At 39.4% G+C, this 21,137-nt stretch overlaps 2 protein-coding genes across 3 annotated transcripts in view; one reads left to right on the top strand and one right to left on the bottom strand.

The window, feature by feature from the left end:
• Window positions 1–21,137, bottom strand: part of LOC109037684 (glycosyltransferase 25 family member) — a 323,369-nt gene that overhangs the window by 83,562 nt on the left and 218,670 nt on the right. The window lies entirely within an intron of this gene.
• LOC109037686 (cannabinoid receptor type 1A) overlaps window positions 1–21,137 on the top strand; it is a 276,308-nt gene that overhangs the window by 54,176 nt on the left and 200,995 nt on the right. For both annotated transcript variants that reach the window (XM_072305158.1, XM_072305157.1), the window contains one exon: window positions 14,711–14,840. The gene's annotated coding sequence lies outside the window, so the exon portion shown is untranslated. The remainder of the gene's footprint in view (window positions 1–14,710; window positions 14,841–21,137) is intronic.

Here is a 21,137-nt window from a genome sequence, read left to right as displayed (position 1 = left end):
CGGACGTACAAATTGTTCGCCTCAGAGCGATTCCAGTTTATGAAAAAAAGAAAAAAAGTTGAATTGGATGTTATTTTAGAGAGCTCTTGTCAGAAATGTTCACTATTTCTTGAAAAAAAAACTTTTTCATTTGAGACACTGAAAAAAAAACACATTGTATCGAGAGTCCAGACTCTTAAAAACATAGACAAGAAAAAGTACTCTTGATTCAATCAGAATCTAGCTTAAATCAAGAACCAAGCCTCTTAATTTAAGCGGATTTTGTTTTGATTCAAGAAAAAATCTGATTGAATCAAGAGCATTTTTTCTTGTCAATGTTTTCAAGAGTCTGGACTCTAGATCCAATACGTTTTTTTTCCAGTGTTTATGAAAAAAAAGTTGAATTGGATGCTATCCTAGAGAGCTCTTGTCAAAAATGTCCACTATTTCTTAAAAAAAAAGAACTTTTTCATTTGAGAGAGTGTTGTTTTTTAATTTTTTTTTTTCGTGGTGAGTAGGAACACCGTATTAGCATTTGAATGTTGCCGAGTTCATTCTTAGAAAATGCTTATTTTTGAGGAACTTTAAACATATTTTCCCTTGAAATTTTCAGACTTTTTAGATCTTTCGAACAAGATCCTCCGAAAATTGGAAGAGAAATATTCACAAACTTTCCCGAAAATTCAAGATTGGTCAAAATAAATTTTGCGCCGCCTAAAGGCTAATACGGCGTATTTACTTAGCACAGCAGAACAGCATTCCAAAAAAAAGAAACCTGAATTCAGAGAGAATACATAATTCAGAATAATCCACCTCATTTCTTAAAAATAATTTTACCGCCCATCTGCCTAGCGAATCTTTTTTAATCTAAAAATTCTTGTTTTTCCCCTATTTTCTTTACTTCAAAAGGGTAGTCCAACTTTCCAACTTCAATTGTTCCTTCGATTCACTTGCAGAGCAAAAGGCATAACAATCAAATACAAACAAAGCTTGTAGCAGGCAAGTAATGTCTTACTCGCGCACTGTGTAACTCGTAGACTCCAACACCTCAGCATAACTTCTCAATTATGATTCCCGAGAACCTTCGCATTCCATTTCACCTCGGATAATAAACTCAGCCCTCTCCTTCCCCCTTCTCCAAGCCCCTGGCCTAGTTTATGCTGCAGTAGCAGGTGAGCGGGGTTGCAAGGCATTGTAATCCTAACGTTTCAAATGTTCGAGCGATCAAAGCCAAAGCTATGCGAATTGGGAGACCCTGACTCAAATGAGAAGGAACTAAATCGGGAAACCATTACGCGATTTTCTTCACCGTTGGATTTTTCTGATTTTTCATTAGATATTGTACGCGCCTAAACACAGAGATAGACTTTTTACAGTGAGAACCACTATTGAGAAACAATGAGAAACAACATACCAACCACAAGCGGATCCAGCAATATGGCAACACCAGATTTCCTTTATTTAAACCCATGTTAAATAATCGATTCCTGTCGGAGCACATGACCCGTCCAAGAATCGATACATTTACAACAAAAGTTAGGTGATAAGCGATGCTATTGGGCAAAAAAAAAAAAAAAAAAAAAAAAAAAAAAAAAAAACACGCGCAATCACAGAAAAACTTCGTCATGGATCGTATTCGATAGTGATTCGATGTATCGTTTGGTTCAAAACAATAGAACATAACCTCAAACCAAAATTTTAAGATATTTGTTAGAAGAGCTGAAAATGAGAAATTTTGTTGCAATTTCACTACTCTTGGTCAATTAGTACTCATACGAATCAAAAATCTATCACAAAAAACCCGTCCCGTCAGATTTCTCAATTGACAGATACAAATTTTTAGGAGCAGCCCGAGACGATGATAACAGTGGAACAACAAAGATGAAAAAAACGGGAAACAAGGCTAAAAATACACAATTATGAAACCCGAGACGTTTCGACTCAACACTGAGTCATTTTCAGTCGGAAACAATAAAAAATTTTTAAAAGAAAAACGCTAAAACCTGAGCTCTACATGGTGGGGCCGGGATCTGAGAGAAAAAAAAAGAAAATTGATAACAAACAAGACTCATCGATGCCAGCACCAGTAACCGAAAATGACCGATACGCTAGTTCACGATCCACACACAGATGGCAGCACTAACCAGTGAAACAATTAAGTTCAAGGAAAAGCCAATAGGTGCCGCTGGGGCGTCAACCTAAACCTGACTTTTTAAAAAGTGAGTGGTATATTGCACTAAGCCCGCTGATGTCAGTGCGGTTATTACACACAGAATCCCCATGTTTGAGGATTTCGATCATTTCCAGGACCAGTCTGGGAAACAACTTCTCTTCCTTACATAAAATTACCACCTTATCAAAATCGAACCGGTGACCAAATTCTGTTTGGTGCCTCTTGAGTGCTGTTAACTCACTATTGTCATATTTATGACCACCAAGCCTCTTCCTTAGAAGTTGCTTGGTCTGACCGATGTAACTGATGTCGCAATTTCCACAAGGAATTTTATAGACCAAACCCGATTCCTGCAGAATCGGATTTTTAGCCTTCACCCTAGACATCAGGAACTCAAGATTGTTGTATTTGGTGTTAACCACATGGTACCCGAACAATTTTAAAATCGATGACAAATTTTCCGAAAGGAAGGGAACGTATGGAAGGCATACAATTTTGTCGAGATCCCGTTCTTTGGTAGTTTTATCCTGCCCCCCTCTCTTATTAAAACTACTAAGTACCTGGCGGAAAATCTTTGCTATCAAATTGGGTGGATAACAATTTTCAACCAACAGATTCTTTCCAATCTGGATCATCTCATGCCGATATGAAACATGAGAGAGACCAATTATGCGCCGTGCTAAATTAGATGCAACGTTTTTCTTTACATTCATGGGTTGAACAGATAAAAAATTAACATAACGACCAGACGCCGTTGGTTTCTGATACCACTTACATCGATGAGTCTTGTTTGTTATCAATTTTCTTTTTTTTTTTTCTCTCAGATCCCGGCCCCACCATGTAGAGCTCAGGTTTTAGCGTTTTTCTTTTAAAAATTTTTTATTGTTTCCGACTGAAAATGACTCAGTGTTGAGTCGAAACGTCTCGGGTTTCATAATTGTGTATTTTTAGCCTTGTTTCCCGTTTTTTTTCATCTTTGTTGTTCCACTGTTATCATCGTCTCGGGCTGCTCCTAAAAATTTGTATCTATGATTGCACTGGGTTCATTGTGCCTTTTAATTGTTATGTCTTTTCGATTTTTAACCTGTGTTTATTCTGACTTTTGGTAAGTCGTTTTATCTTTTACTCAGTTGACACATTTGTGCACCATTCATTCAACAGACTGCAATATGTTTTATCAACAAGTACGGCGGTTACATGGTTATGCAACTGTTTCATCTCTCAAACAGTTAAGGAAAATTAGTAGGAAATTAGTGTTGTCATCATGTCGGAAAATTTTCCTGCTGAGATGTAGGGAAAAGAAGGTTTTCCCGGCATTCATCAATTTCCACCTTAAACACATCACCAATGGTTTACATAAGAAGCGTAACAAGTGCATTGAGGTTACGGAAAAGTTCAAAAGCTCCTTGTTGAACTTATGCATTGAGGATGTTCACTATGAGATTATGGATCTCAATCATAATCTTAGAAACGTCATAACCAAACTTAAAGCGTCGCTACCGCATTTCGTTCTCATTGATTTTATTGTTAATACCACCTTAATTGCCAAACGTCTCGGGCGTGTCACTTGGCAGCGCTTGGAAAATAAACTTGTCAGGCTGGAGGAAATAGTTGTGGACAAATATCATAAATTGTTTGGTCCTTTCATGGAAAAGAGACAGTTATGGTTAGAGAACATCTCTTCGACGGTATTGCCAGGCTATGTTGAAAGAGTAATGTGTCTGGGTCCCATGTTTTCTTTGCCATTTTTTAAAATCGGAGCTGATGCAAACTCAATTTTTAAACCTGTTCCTCTTGAGAAAATAATTTCTCAAATTGAAGGTAAAATCAGAAATGAATCATCTATGGTTGCTGATAAAATTAGGGAAGGCATTTGCTTGGTGATTAACCGTTATCACCGAGAAATGCAAAGATCTCAGGGATATCCTGAAAAAATAAACATCATGTCGAACCGGAAATTTAATCAGTGTAGGTTGATGAGAAATCTCAAAGAGGATCTAAAGAACACCATAATGTTTTGTAAAAGAAACAGGTCTTTAAAGTTTGTAAAAGCAGATAAGTCCAACAAGGTAGTGGTCATGGATGGCAATGACTACTCAAACAAAATGCTTCATATTCTCAGGGATACAAGTGTATACAAGAAGGTGGCTAGGTCTCTAGTGCCTTCGCAAATCGATAAGAACAACTCTATTGTCAAAAAATGGCTTGCGGAAGGTCATATAAATGATGGTATGTGTAAACATCTTATGGTTAGTGGTGGCAGCGTTGCCAAAATTTATGGTTTTGTTAAGCTGCATAAGGCAGAATTGCCTTTGCGACCAATCGTTAGCACAATAGGAACACCATACCAAAAACTATCCAGGTTTTTATCTAGCATTTTGTCGAACATTGTCGGTAAGGGGGACTCGCATATTCGGAACTCTTTTGAATTTTTTGATTTCATCAATGGTGTAAAGGTACCTGACGGTTATGATTTAATATCTCTTGATGTAGTTAGCATGTACACTAACATATCTGTTGATTTTGCCCTTCAATGTGTGGAATTGAAATGGGAGGAAGTTGAAATGTTCTGTCCGTTACCTAAAGAACAGTTTTTTAGTACGTTAAAAGTGTGCCTCACCAATACCATCTGTCAGTATAATGATGCGTTTTATCAACAAATTTCGGGTTTGGCCATGGGAGGTAGCCTTTCGGCTGTCATGGCTAACATATCCATGGAGCGCATCGAAAGTACTGCTTTGAGTTTATCTCCCATCGAAATCCGCATGTACAAGCGGTATGTCGATGATATTTTTTCTTGTGTAAAAAAAGAAGATACGCATGCTATTCTTGAATTTTTCAACAGTTTAAATCCCGCCATAAAATTTACCCTTGAAATTGAGAATAACAACTGCCTCAATTTTTTGGATATGACTTTAATAAGGGTGAATAGCGAGATTAGATGTAAGTGGTATCAGAAACCAACGGCGTCTGGTCGTTATGTTAATTTTTTATCTGTTCAACCCATGAATGTAAAGAAAAACGTTGCATCTAATTTAGCACGGCGCATAATTGGTCTCTCTCATGTTTCATATCGGCATGAGATGATCCAGATTGGAAAGAATCTGTTGGTTGAAAATTGTTATCCACCCAATTTGATAGCAAAGATTTTCCGCCAGGTACTTAGTAGTTTTAATAAGAGAGGGGGGCAGGATAAAACTACCAAAGAACGGGATCTCGACAAAATTGTATGCCTTCCATACGTTCCCTTCCTTTCGGAAAATTTGTCATCGATTTTAAAATTGTTCGGGTACCATGTGGTTAACACCAAATACAACAATCTTGAGTTCCTGATGTCTAGGGTGAAGGCTAAAAATCCGATTCTGCAGGAATCGGGTTTGGTCTATAAAATTCCTTGTGGAAATTGCGACATCAGTTACATCGGTCAGACCAAGCAACTTCTAAGGAAGAGGCTTGGTGGTCATAAATATGACAATAGTGAGTTAACAGCACTCAAGAGGCACCAAACAGAATTTGGTCACCGGTTCGATTTTGATAAGGTGGTAATTTTATGTAAGGAAGAGAAGTTGTTTCCCAGACTGGTCCTGGAAATGATCGAAATCCTCAAACATGGGGATTCTGTGTGTAATAACCGCACTGACATCAGCGGGCTTAGTGCAATATACCACTCACTTTTTAAAAAGTCAGGTTTAGGTTGACGCCCCAGCGGCACCTATTGGCTTTTCCTTGAACTTAATTGTTTCACTGGTTAGTGCTGCCATCTGTGTGTGGATCGTGAACTAGCGTATCGGTCATTTTCGGTTACTGGTGCTGGCATCGATGTGTCTTGTTTGTTATCAATTTTCTTTTTTTTTTTCTCTCAGATCCCGGCCCCACCATGTAGAGCTCAGGTTTTAGCGTTTTTCTTTTAAAAATTTTTTATTGTTTCCGACTGAAAATGACTCAGTGTTGAGTCGAAACGTCTCGGGTTTCATAATTGTGTATTTTTAGCCTTGTTTCCCGTTTTTTTCATCTTTGTTGTTCCACTGTTTCTCAATTGACTAGTGAGGCTATGTTTCTGTTTTTGAACTTGTCTTCTGTGATTCTTGTCTTTTGATGTATCGAATACGATCTATTAGTGAACCATCTGAAATTGAAAATTTTGTAAGAGTCAACGGCAACAGAGATGAGGCAGAAGCTCCCCGACAAAGAAGCGCGGCACAATTCTCAGCGGTAAATTATAGTTGCATTCCTGTTTACGGTTTAACCTCTCCGCCCTTTCAGTTACTCCCCCTCCGCCATGTCCGTAGTAGTCCAGGCAATAAAGGATGTTACCTTGCAAAATTTAGGTGAAATCAGGTTATGATTGATTCCTATGTAATTTTTTACGCTGAATCCGAATTTTTGGTTTCCCAACAAATTTTCCTTGTGCTAACTCCGGAAAATCGGAAAAACCGCGAAAAATCACGTTTTTCCGCGGTTTTCCCGAGATATCTCTTTTCCAGTGCGATATATCGAGAAATTAGTTATTTCCAAAAATAAAGCTGATAAAATTTCCTATAAAAATGATCCGAACGTTTTTTTCATACGGCCATTAGGGAGAGTGCTGGAGCTGTGGAAAGCTCTAAAAACTCGTAAAATCGCGATTTTCCACGGTTTTTCGCCACTTGTGTGAAATAAATTTGTTCTTTCGCAAAATTTCAAGATAGTCTTACCTTAAAAATTAATGCTGCTTACTTTGAAGACAAAAATGATGACAATTTTTTCTTTTCAGGTCCAGTGGGAGCGGTTTTAAAGCCGCGAAAGGCCGTGAAAAGCTCGAAAATCGCGATTTTCCGGCATATTTTCGTAACAAATCCGTTCTTGTACAAAAAACTCATTTAAAGTGACTTCAAAATTCAATCTTATAAAATTGTCATCATACATACGTAGAATTTGCTCCCTTGGCGCACCCTGGTGCTCTGCGACATCCAAACGCCAGGTGGGCTTATCTACGTAAGGATAAGTAGACAACGAACGACGTAATAAAATAGTGCAATTTTCAACATACTTAAATGATGTTGAAAGTTCCTTATATATCTAAAGAAATAATGGATATGGATTTGTCGAAAGTGTAAATAATGCAAAAAGTTGACATTTGAAGAATGTATTGATACAATTTTTCAATTATGCGAAAACAACTATAATAGTATCGTAATAATTTTATAATAACTATGATAGTAAATATGTTCCATGTCAAGCAGTATAATTCAGATGCATGATCAGGTACTCTGCTGAGTGAATGTCCTGAGGATCTGAAAGCATAATGAAAAGCACGGGTATAATGGCATACCCTAACATATTTTCTATCGGTGAAAGAGCTACTAAGTTATAAAGTTGGGTCATGGTTTAAAATGGCAAGAGGAACGTAATTGTTGAATTGTTATAGGTGTTATCGGTGTTTTTTTCTTTCTTTTCTGCTATCTGAGAATGTTAATTTGTGTCTACTATAATATAAATTTTCTCTTCTTAATCAAATCATCGAAAAACTATTGTAAAATTGATGGGAAAATTCTCACCTGCGTTGTCATCACTGCCATCTTTGCAGTATTTTACGATTTCTGCATGAAATCGTCTAAATCGGAGAAAAGGAACTTCTGGTTTGATGGATTTATCTGAATTTGAATTGCTCGTTTGAGCTTTTGCAACATCGTATACTAGAATAAGAGAGACGTATGCCTAGGAAAATCTTTTGGTATTAATCTGAGAGGAGAACAATGATAAATGCAACCTGCATTCAATACGGTTCGCAGATTCAATGGCAATTTTTCGCTTCCTTGGCATTTCAGGATCTTTTTTTTGTTGTCAATGAGTATGTATCCATTGATTGTTGGTTCATAATGACGCTGCAATTATTTGGAAATAATGTGACACTTGCGCAATTAATAGAGTAGTGTCATGATTGCTGAAATCAAGGATATTAATGTGATCTGCCGTAAGGCTAAAATTCTACATCTATAGTACAAGCCTCCCAAAATTATGAGTAGTTCACGGGCGCGTGCCGTGATTACTCTCATTCTCGTTTTCTCAATTACCTAGAGTCGCCTCATTTACATCACTGATAAAACCGAAGTGAAAGAAACCGTGATTTGAATTTCCGCGGTATATGAAGTGAATGAGTACAATTTTTTCAGCATCACTGGCCATGTCTATCAATTCAAATAAAAATAAAAAATTGAGTGAAAATAATACCTGCAAACGTCTCCGAACTTCTTTCATCTCTTCGGTCGTCCGCTGTTCTTTCTGTGAACGATTAAGGAGCATATTTCATAAATCATCAGGATCATCTACGATAAGTTCCGCGGATAAGTCCTCATTGGGTGCAGTCTCACATGTACCATTAAAATTTCGACACATAATTGTGCAATTGAATCCTCCGATAACATCATCACATTGAATTTTAAATTTTGAGGTATATTTTTAGCCCCATATTTTTACACAAGATGATTAATTTGCGGCTTAAAAGTGGAAAATCACAATTTTTCGCATTTTTTGAGCTACCCACAATCCTCTATGCGGCACTTTTTGACCCATGCTAAAAGCTTTTCACGTCATAATATGTGTGGACAATTTTATAAGATTAAATCTTAAAGTCTCCATTAGCTGAGTTTTTGGCAAAAGAACGGATGTGTAACGAAAATATGCCGGAAATCTAGGAAAATCATTCCAGAAATTGTAGTAGTACATTCTTTAAATGACAACTTTTTGCATTATTTACACTTTCGACAAATCCATATCCATTGTTTCTTTAGATATACAAGGAACTTTCAACATCATTTAAGTATGTTGAAAATTGCACTATTTTATTACGTCGTTCGTTGTCTACTTATCCTTACGTAGATTAGCCCACCTGGCGTTTGGATGTCGCAGAGCACCAGGGTGCGCCAAGGGAGCAAATTCTACGTATGTATGATGACAATTTTATAAGATTGAATTTTGAAGTCACTTTAAATGAGTTTTTTGTACAAGAACGGATTTGTTACGAAAATATGCCGGAAAATCGCGATTTTCGAGCTTTTCACGGCCTTTCGCGGCTTTAAAACCGCTCCCACTGGACCTGAAAAGAAAAAATTGTCATCATTTTTGTCTTCAAAGTAAGCAGCATTAATTTTTAAGGTAAGACTATCTTGAAATTTTGCGAAAGAACAAATTTATTTCACACAAGTGGCGAAAAACCGTGGAAAATCGCGATTTTACGAGTTTTTAGAGCTTTCCACAGCTCCAGCACTCTCCCTAATGGCCGTATGAAAAAAACGTTCGGATCATTTTTATAGGAAATTTTATCAGCTTTATTTTTGGAAATAACTAATTTCTCGATATATCGCACTGGAAAAGAGATATCTCGGGAAAACCGCGGAAAAACGTGATTTTTCGCGGTTTTTCCGATTTTCCGGAGTTAGCACAAGGAAAATTTGTTGGGAAACCAAAAATTCGGATTCAGCGTAAAAAATTACATAGGAATCAATCATAACCTGATTTCACCTAAATTTTGCAAGGTAAACCCCTATTCTATCCTCTATTGCCTGGGCTATAGTGCGAATCTCAATTATCATGAATTCATGGGGAGATACAATCAACTTGGGGCTCTAGCTCACCATTGGTGAAAGCCACTGACTCCGGATGCGATTGCGGAAGGAGAAAAGGATTGAAGAGCTACGCTAGAAACGTTCGAGGAATGAAAAGAGTTAAATTACCGCATTACTTAAGAGAGCAATACTGCCGGGCTAAGGAAAAATGCCGTATGAGCCTTCAGGAGTTGTCAAATCTCCTTCGATGAATCACGGATTTTCGGGAAAATTTATGAAAGTTTCTCTTCCGATTCTACGGATGATTTCGTTCGCAAGTTGGTCTAAAAATTTTGAGAATTTCAAGGAATAATATGCATCACTTTCCTAAAAATAACCATTTTGTCGTATAAAATTTGGCAGCAGCAGAATGTTCATACGGCGTTCTTCCTTAGTACAGCAGAATAACGAAAGAAATGAAGTTTCGGGAGAATACACACAATATAGCTAGAGTACCTATTCAGGTTGCTAAATGCTAAATTCCACAGTACTTGCAACAATTTATTTTTAATTACAGAAAATTGTTTTAAAAAAAATTCTGAAAATATTTTCTTCGTGTTTTTAAAACAAACTCGTTTTTTGGCGTGTTATTATGGACGTGCACAACAGGAAATAGTATAGTTTATTTTAAAAATAAAATGATCTCATTTTTAATACATGAACTTCTAAATCATTTTTATGATCTTTAATAATGTATCTAATCCGTTACCTTTACTTAAATGTATATCCAATGTTTACCTTTAAAAGATAATTTCGCAATGGCTAGGGTAGATTCTTATGTGTTAGATGCGGTTCATGCTGAAAAACGTCAAAAAGCATACCCTATGCAAACCAATACGAATGTTATTCGTCACTAACTGACGAGATCAAGGTAGGAGAAGTCGTGTGATTACTATATCCCATGTATAAACATAGCATATCCGCACATTTCGGGTCACTGTTGCATTGCGAACGCAACGGAAGTTAAAACGCCTCCAATTAAATGCGTATGCAACACGCACATCCATCGCGTACGAATAGTTGTATGCAGCGCCTTAGAAAAAGTCACATCCTCACGTTACAGAGATGGCGCGTTGTTGAGCGGTTGGGCCTGCATATTCATGGTTGACTGACGTTGTTTCTCTTCTTGTTTTTAGTGTTTTAAAATGTGCAAAGTTAATGATCCTCTAAATTTTATAGTTCATCATCATTTGTCGGGGGAAAAAATTTAAATAGAGTTACGGCGTCATTGCTTTGAACGGCAAATCAGGAGAATAATTTGCTCAACAAGTTACTCATCAATCATCATCAAACGAAAAATTTTTATGAACTTTAATAATGATCCAATCTGGTACCTTTATTTATAGGTAGATCCAATGTTTACCTTTAAAAGATAATTCCGTAATAGCTAAGGTAGATTCTTATGTGTTAGATGCGGTTCATGCTGAAAAACGTCAAAAAGCATGCCCTTTGCAAACCAATACGAATGTTAGTCATCACTATCCGATGAGATCAGGGTAGGAAAAGTCATGTGATTATCATAAGCCGTGTATGAACATGGCGTATGGCATACCCGCATACATAGGGTCACTCTCACTGTTGCGTTTAGCACTGCGAACGCAACGGAAGTTAAAACGCCTTCAATTACATGCGTATGCAACACGCACATCCATCGAGTACGAATAGTTGTATGCAGCGCCTTAGAGAAAGTCGCATCCTCACGTTACATAGTGGTTGCGCGTCGTTGAGCGGCTGGGCCTGCATACTTGTGGTTAATTGAAGTTGTTTCTCTATTTGCTTTAGCTGTTTTAAAATGTGCAGCGTTAATGATCCTCTAAATTTTACAGTTCATCATCATTTGTCGGGGAAAAAATCAAAATAGAGTTACGGCGTTATTGCTTTGGACAGCAAATCAGGAGAATAATTTGCTCAACAAGTTACGCATCAATCATCATCAAACGAAAACCAGCGTCAGTTTCTGCTCGTTGGTTTTTCTGTAATAAACATACTGTTGGGAAAAAAACTGTATAGAGTAACAGCGTTTTTGCTTAGGGCGGCACATCAGGCGGATCGACTGTTCAACAAGTTGTTCATTAAGTATCATCAGGCGAAAACTAGCATTGATCTCCGAACTTAACCTTTGCATCACCCGATTTCATCGCTTAGATGCTTTTTGTGAGGGTCTCTAAAATATATTATCTCTGCAGGCTGATTATTGACGTTGATGGACAAAGCCATAGACAAAGAAGACAAAATAAAAATGAAGCGCTTCTATTGGTAGCACGGCAGCTGCTCACTCGGAGGCTGCGCGAAGCAATTACAGACCGTTTACGCGGGGCCCTTAAATATTTTAATTCGGGGCCATTCTCCCGATAAAAAAATCAATTTTCAAGGAGAAATTTGGCATTATTGAAACGCAGTTACGAGCTTCCGTAAGCGAAACGACGGAATGCCCAACAGCCAATAATGTGGTAGGTCAACAGCTGAATATTGGAGTTCCGAAAGTAAAAGCTTACACCAGTGTCTCTCTTTATCTCTGGTTTTCTCTTACGCACCAGTGCTGGCATGCTAGTTAAGAACGCCGTATGAACATTCGGCAGTTGCCAAATTTCCTTCGATAAAATGTTTATTTTTTAGAAAAGTAATGAATAATTTTCCTTGAAATTTTCAGACACTTTAGATCATATTACAAACAAAAATATCCGAGAAATCGGAGGAAAAATATTTAAAAATTTTCCTGAAAATCAGTGATTTGCCTCAGGAAATTTGGCAACGCTTGAAGGCTCATGTGGGGTTTTCCCTTAGCACGGCAGAACACTACGACGCTCATACACTGCCGTGCTAAGGAAGAACGTCGTATAACCACACTCGGGAGTTGCCAAATTTCCGCCGATAAAATATTTATTTTTGAGAAAACTTTTGAATATTTTTCCTTGAAATTTTCAGACACTTTAGGGAAAATTACAAACAAAATTATCTGAGAAATTGGAGGAAAAATATTCACAGATTCTCCTGAAAATTAGTGATTTGCCTGAGGAAATTTGGCAACGCCTGAAGGCTCATACGGCGTTTTTCCTTAGCACGGCAGAAGTGCTGCTCTCTCGGAGGCTGCGCGAAGCAATTAAAGAGCGCTTACGCGGGGGCCTTAAATCTTTTAATTCGGGGCCTGTGAAGTAGTTAGGCGGCAATACTCCCCCCCCCCGGGGAGGCGGGCGGGACGTTAAGGGGTCTCAAAAATCATTACGGACGAATTTCGTCGACGGCGGGGGATTTGCGACCAAGTTGTTAAATTGGTGGAAAAGTTGTAATCCCGTCGCGAAACGGAGGTGCCGAATCGTTCCAAGCGGTCACACTACCGTGCTGGGGAAAAACGCCGTATGAGCCTTCAGGCGTTGCCAAATTTACTCTGATAAATAACGAATTTCCTCGTAAATTTATGAATATTTTCCTTCCGATTTTTCGGCTGATTTTTTTACGCAATTTCACCTAGAGTTCCTGAAAATTTCAAGGAAATTTATTGATAACTTTCCTGAAAAATAAAAATATTATCGAAGAAAATTTGGCAACTCTCGAATGTTCATACGGCGTTCTTCCTTAGCACGGCAGCACAGCTTCGGGTTGATTGGGCGGGAAATTTGGCAACGCTGTTCGCTAAAATGCGAGTTTTTCCAGACAATAAGAGAGCACTCCTCTTTTTAGGACGGGACATTAGTGAGCCGACGCGTTGCTCCGCGACGTAACGCGTTGAGGGAAAAAAGGCAGCGAGAAATTACGCACTGTCTGACCTTGAGATGTACACGGAAAAAATTAAATTGCTGATTTAACAATTCAATTGCTAAAAAAAGTGACTGCCATGTTTCAATGTAGATTTCACGACACAAAAATGCTACTTTAACCACCCCCGTGGTAAAATTAGCTTACAATAGTGGTTAAAGTAGCATTTTTGTGTTGTGAAATCTTCGTTGAAACATTGCGGTGCCTTTTTTTAAGTAATTTAATTTTTTCCGTGTACCTTGAAATATCTAGAAACAATTTCAAAAAGATATTCTCTGATACTGCCGTGCTAAAGAAAAACGCCGTACTAACCTTCAAGGGTTGCCAAATTTCCTTTGATAAAACACGAATTTTCTGGTGAATTTATGAGTATTTTCCTTCCAATTTTTCGGATAACTTTGTTCGCGATTTTACTTAAAGTCCCTGAAAATTCCAAGGAAAAATATGCATAACTTTCTTCTGAGATACATGTTTCATCAGAGGAAATTTGGCAACTTTCGAATGTTTATACGACATTCTTCCTTAGCACGGCAGAAGAGACTCTAGAGTATGATGAACCTAAAATTATTCAAAGTTTTCAGAATCATCGGAAAATTTTCTCGTAACATTGGACTTTTTTTCTAAAAGATGTCTACAAGTTCAATAATCAAATGATATCCATTCACATAAAGCCACATTGGAAACAAACTGAACATTTTTGTTACGCTCGAAAAAATTTGGAAATGACTCGAGTGATTTGGTTTTCTTCTGCTGCAAGCGGTCCAATTGTTCCTACTTCATGTTGGATGGTCAAGCCTAAACTGGGATGATCTTGTCGGTTACGAAATCAACGTGGTGGCGTGTTATGTCGTGCTTTGCGATAAATCGATTGATCGATTTAAACCTTTTAAACCTATGGATAATGATCGATTATCAGGTTATACCTTAATAATCGATTCTCTATCATGGCTTCAAATGAGAAAATATCGATAGTTGATTTAACAGGCATGTTGCGCTTTACGATTAATCGATTACTTTCCCCTTTAAACTTGTGGTAAAGGATCGATTATCAGGGTATTCCTTCTCGATCAATTCATTGCCATAGTTTCAAATGGAAAAATATCAATATTAGATGATTCATACTTCGTCACTGAATAAACTTGAACACATTCTTGTAGTTTGATGAACAATAAAAACAATTCCAAATCAATAATGACTCCTCTGTTTTTATCCTGTGTTTCAGACCGAAGAAAAAGTTAAAGTGAGGCCGACGGATAAGTAAAAACTCTAAAAAGTGAAATCGTTGATTCAGGCGTGAATGTGAGGAGATCAGTGATGGACCCCGCTCATTATCCTAACAGTCAACGTTGAAAGTAAGTTCGAAAACCAATTTAAACTTCCATCCAATTTTTAAACGCCAGCCTACAATGATTGCCTGCTCGTCAACGTTTAATTTCGGCACCGATCTTAGAAGTTAGCTCAAACTTATGTGGAGTTGCCACTATGCACAGTGTCAACAGAATATTTTGTACAGTGGCAATTCCAGGAAGGTGGCAACACTGTTATTACTCATTTAAATCTTTTGAATATGTCGATTCTAGGGTCCTTTTATACCGAGAGTAAATGCAATGCGAATCTATTTCTGATTGATTCCCGTATTTTAAGCCTTCACAGTGTCACAAACGAGAATAAATATAACAGTTCTACCAATGGAGATGTTGCATGTGTGAGGAATTTGCGATTTGACTATTGATTCTTACGTAAAAGTTTGCGAGAAACACGATGGTGCCACTGGTTTTCTCTGAAATAAACTCCCAAGCTCAAAAAAAAGCTCTCAAGTTGAGGCCAAAATGGAGGGGATATCCCACGCTATCCTGAGAGTCCACCTCTACATCAAGACAAACTATACATGCAAAGATAGGGAGCAAATACATATACATAAGCAGGGTTGCCGTGTTTTCAGTTTTGGAGTCCCCAAATAAAGTGGCAGCCCTGTCAATGTATTTGCTCCCTATCTTTGCATGGAGAGTTTGTCTTGATGTAGAGGTGGACTCTCAGGATAGCGTGGGATATCCCCTCCATTTTGGCCTCACTTTGAGAGCTTTTTTTGAGCTTGGGAGATGATTTCAGAGAAAACCAGTGGCACCATCGTGTTTCTCACGAACTTTTACTTAAGAATCAACAGCCGAATCGCAAATTCCTCACACTTGCAACATCTCCATTTTTGACCAGCCACTGGTTGTGACGACTCCCCTATTTTCCCCGAGTTGTCTCGGCCCTAGCTCCGAGTCGACACGACGTCTTTGTACCAAACCGAAAACTGGTCCGTTCCGATCATTTTTATCCTGTCGAGTTACCAGGAAATTGGGGCACTGGAACTTGGAGATCCGGCGATAAAAACACTTAACGATTGAGCTCGGAGACTTAAAAACACTCACAATCAAGGGTCCGGGTTCCTCCTCCCCGATTTGAGTGATAGAGAAGGACCGTCCCCGGCCGGCTGGAGGGTTGTAAACAGGAAACAAGCAGTGGCGCGGCGCGAATGATTGATTATCGATACTTCCCAATTTGAAGCTATGGTAAAGAATCGATTATTAAGCGCACCCTGTTCATCGATCCTTTTCCGTTGGTTCAAATGGCAGATCAATCGATATATCGCAAAGCACGCCACGCCTCTGGTCGCGAGGGGTGGACCGTCTTCAAAAACTCATTTATCCGGAGCTCACCCGAAATCGGGGGTACGGGCGCGAGACAAAGGGGGCAAAAAATTGAAGGTTACGCAAAGACGGGAGGGGTCCTCGGTGCCCGGGTTGGTGTGGAAGTTGATGATGGGGGGTCATTAGGAACAAGGGGTTGCCACCCCTCCCCCGCCCGCACAACTTGAAAATTGAATGAATTAAAATTTCAAGTTAGCGTATCTCATCTTGTCTTAGACCATCTTAGTCTATTTTGATGAATTTATTTGTAGATGCTAGAAGGCTACGCCCCCTGATCGCTTCGCGGTCCGACTTGCCGAAGCGCTCCGCATCTCAGACGTTACGCATAACTCTCATGCTTTTATACTATATATACGGGGTGTTCCATAGCACCCGTCCACTATCTTTTCCTCGAAAACGGCCGAAAATTGAGCTTCGGGACGAAAACTTACAGGGGTAAATTAACCCCAAAGAATTCAATGAAGATATGTTTAACGTCCAAAAACCCCATTTGGGGGGGATTTAAGAGGGGGTGTCCTCCGTTTCGCGCATATTTCAAATAGGAAGGTTTTGTTCTAACTTCTGATTGAAAGTCTACGGCCAAAAATAAGAACTTTTATTCTATGCACTTTTTCCCTAAACCTCAATTTTTTGGAGTTACAGGGCATTTTGGGAAATTTTTGGGGCGAATTTCAATTAGATTAGATTCCGATTTTCGAAACCTAAAAGTCTCCTGCGAGACGAGGTCAATACCTTTTTTATTGATGTGCCACATGACCCGTTGTTCCAAAATTATGGAGGCTACGACCCCCCGAAAATTTTGGGGCTTTGGTGGGCCCTAGTCGAAAATTTCAAATGAAAAGGGTATGTTTTGACTTCAGGCTTGGAATGCGAAAAGTTACGTAGAATTGATCTGCCGTGCTAAGGAAGAACGCCGTATGAACATTCGAGAGTTGTCAAATCTCCCCCGATATATAGTTAATTTTTGAGGAGAGGTACGAATATTTTTCCTTGCAATTTTCAGGAACTTAATGTTAAATTGCAAACCAAATTATCTGAAAAATTGAAAGAAAAATATTCATAAATTTACCAGGAAATTCGTATTTAATAAATGGAAATTTGGCAACGCCTGAAGGTTCATACGGCGTTTTTCCTTATCACGGCAGTGATATGATGGGGTTTCGTTAGGAAAGGAGTAGCTTAAAGAACAACGATGATTACGACCCTTATTTGCTGATATTGGTGTGATCCCTATAGCTTCAGATTGTTCTTCAACTCGCACTCCTCCTTCGGTTTGGTCTTTGTTTACACTGGTCGTAAGTCGTTGACCGTGAGGAAAACCCCGCTGGAAAATTCCGCGGGAATGACGGGGATAAGTTCCCCACGAAGCGCGCACACACCCGGAGGGGGCCGGCCCGGATCGCGAAGAGCCAACAGGTCGCGATGAAATTAAAAAAAAAAAGCCGCGAAAGCGCCGAGAAAAGCGCGGTTCTCGGAAAAAGTTAATACTTATTACTCGCCGAGTTATTTTTGTTTACCCTCACCACCCTTATTGTTCCAGCGGTTGGCTCCGGGGCGAAATCTCATCGAAACCACCCCTCCACCCTCATCAGCACGTACTGCCGTGCTAAGGAAAAACGCCATATGAGCCTTCAGGCGTTGCCAAATTTCCTTCGACAAATCACGAGTTTTCCGGAAAATTTGTGAAGATTTTTTCTCCAATTTTTAAAAGGATTTTCTTCGTAATTTCATCTAAAAAGTCTGAAAATTTCAAGGAGAACCATGCATAACTTTCTTCAAAAACACATGTTTTAATCGGGGAAATCTGGCAACTCTCGAATGTCCATACGGCGTTCTTCCTTAACACGGCAGCGTAGCCTTGGATCCAGTGGCGAGGCGTTAGTGATCGACTGATCGATTATCGATGTATCTCCTTTAAAGCCATGGTAAAGAATCGATTATTAAGGCACACCCTGTTTATCGATCTTTTCGCATAGGTTTAAATGGTAGATCAATCGATAGATCGCAAAGCACTGCTTGGATCCTCGGTCTCGTGCGGTGTGATTTCCGTTTCGGATCTATGTGTGCGAGAGAGGGAGCTTTTATACTGTCATGCTAAGAAAAAACGCCGTATGAGCATTCGAATGTTGCCAAATTGTCTTCAAGGAAATGTTTATTTTTGAAGAAAGTTACGCATATTCTCTCTAGAACTTTTCAGATATTTAAGATTGAATTGCGAATAAAATTGTCTAAAAAGTCGGGGTAAAAGTGTTAACGACTTTCCGAATAAATTAGTATCTTATCAAAGGAAATTTGGCGACGCCTGAGGGTTCGTACGGCGTTTTTCCTCAGCAAGGCAGTATAGACCCGCAATCTTGTGGTAAGATAATGAGACACTTCATGGTGATTTCGCGACCGAATTCTGAGCGTGAGATGAAGTGTTAACGGTTTTAGCGGGTTAAACTTGAAAGATGGATAATAATAATAATCACACAAATGAAAAAGAATGGTTGAAGGACATTTCGACAACGATTTTTTGTCCGTACACCTGGTTCTTCTAGTAGTTCATGTCCACGCGTTTTTTCGGAACGGGAGTTCGTGCCGTAGTACCTTGATTTATTTTGCGAGGAATGCTTCGTACTCTCAAAGGACGCCTATCAATCTTAAAATGTTGGAGCGCCTTCGATTTCGTTTGATACCGTGCAACACCTCTGTTGTGAAATAGTTGCTTGAGGCGCCGTGGCACGCTGCGACGCGGCGCGGCTGGCCAACTACTCCCAACGCGCATTGCCGCCTACAAACCTAAGGGGATACTTCAAGCATTGCGCAATGCGTGAAGTATCCCCTTAGGTTTGTAGGTGTTAGAGTGGGCGTCTCGCGCCGCGCCTGTAGCACGCCGCGCGCTCCGCTCTGCGTTTGGCTGTAATATTTAAAATCGCGGAGTCGGCGTTTTACAGCTCATGATTTTGAAATTTTTGCACACTCTGCATGGATTTTCCTCATTTAAATTGATGAAAAAAAATATGTATTAAAGGAAAATATAAAATGTGTTTTGTAAATATTAAGGTGGTTCCGTGTCAAATTTAATGATTCCCAAAGCACTTTAATTTTTTCTTTTATATTTTGTGCATTTACTGTGCTGCAGCGTGGTGTACGCGCGACCAAATCTTGTCGACTTGACTAATCGGATGCGATATTTCGCGCTAAGTCTCATTTGGCTTTGATTTAGGGTTTTCGGGCGAGATTTAACACCAATAGACTGCTGAAGTATGCTACTTACACTGTTGCTTCTCTGGTTTTACAAAGAGTGAAAAGCTAAACTCGTTGTTTCGGCAAAATTTGTTTGATATATCGATGCTTTTTTACATCCTAGGAGGAATAAATATATATTACGGAGATCGTGATGCTAGGAGTATATTCCATATTTTCCCCCGTGAACTCATCGTGATTTTTGAGTCATTTCCTGTGAGACACAACTTCTCTTATCGTTTCAGCAAAAGTGAACGACGTGTCCTTTCCCTCAATTTCTTTGCGAGCCGTCAACGCAATACGCAGACCCAAAATGGAACCAAAAGAGAATTTCATTTAGAGGTTTGCTAGTACTTTTACGCCCAAATCTCCCAGCTGCCATTTTATTTTGAAATCGGTACTACCGATTCGGGGACTTAAAAATCAAAACTTTGGTGCGTAATTTTGGTACACTGGAAAAAGAACACATTGGATCTAGAGTCCAGACTCTTGAAAACATTGACAAGAAAAAATGCTCTTGATTCAATCGGATTTTTGCTTGAATCAAAACGAAATCCGCTTAAATTAAGAGGCTTGGTTCTTGATTTAAGCTAGATTCTGATTGAATCAAGAGTACTTTTTCTTGTCGATGTTTTTAAGAGTCTGGACTCTAGATCCAATGTGGTTTTTTTCCAGTGTACCGCCTCGCGAGGTCCAAAAAAAGGTTCGATCTGTCGAAAACCGATGGGTTTGATTGGTCGAATCTGCAAGACGTCTCCGCTCGCTCCGCGCGATGCAACCAGTGACGAGACGTTAAGGATCGATTCTATCGATATATCTCCATTTGAAGCTGAGGTAAAGAATCGATCATTAAAGCATTCGTTGCAAACACCCTGTCTATCGACCCTTTTCCGTAGGGTTAAATGGCAGATCGATCGATATATCGCAAAGCACGCCACGCCACTGGATGCAACACGTTCCCCGGGGTCAGGTGACCCGCGGTATTCCTATCAATCATCCGAAATTCGCACTCGCCTACTCGCGCGGGCCTTGTCGCCGCCGTAATTCTGTTACAGTTGTGAATTCACGGTTGCCAAATTATGCTGAAAATCAGCACTTTTTACAAAGAGTCTTACGGCATTATGTTAATTTTCAGCAAAATCTGGCAACAACAAGTTGTGTGCTTCATCGTCATCGTGCCTCGCCTTGCTAATCTATCATGCATACAGCGCTGCCTTATCGGGCACGATCACCAATTCCGGATCATTGAAAATTATGAAAATTCAAAAAAATTGGCAAACGGGAACGCATGAACTAATTCCGTTAAGTGCAAAACATCCGTGACGCAATCGTGGCGCGGCTCATGAAAAATGCATCGGAACACCGCGAATCGGTCAGCAGGATGCATCTGCCGATACCGACGTTGAAGACCGCCGTACTTTTTCGAGGAAAGTCTGGAGTTTCCGCGGATTTTTCGCTGAGATTTGGCGGCGATGACCTTGAAGCTGTTGAGATGATTCGAGGTGGAACTGAGCGAGATATAAGTGTCGGGATCTCGATGCGCTTCCGTGTGGAAGGAATCCGTGACGTGGTTGTCAGCGTTGAAACGTGTGGGATGAATCGCGTGGTGGTAGCGGTGGTGGCGGGGAGAGCGAAGAGCGTCTCGGGTTTATAACTTAACTGCATCTTGCAATAAGGAACTACAATTTTTGGCTCCTTTTAGAAAAAGCGTATTTGCTATTGGTT

Source organism: Bemisia tabaci, chromosome 10 (assembly GCF_918797505.1).
Source record: "Bemisia tabaci chromosome 10, PGI_BMITA_v3".
Classification (NCBI taxonomy): domain Eukaryota; kingdom Metazoa; phylum Arthropoda; class Insecta; order Hemiptera; family Aleyrodidae; genus Bemisia; species Bemisia tabaci.
This window is presented reverse-complemented; position numbering and strand designations above follow the sequence as displayed.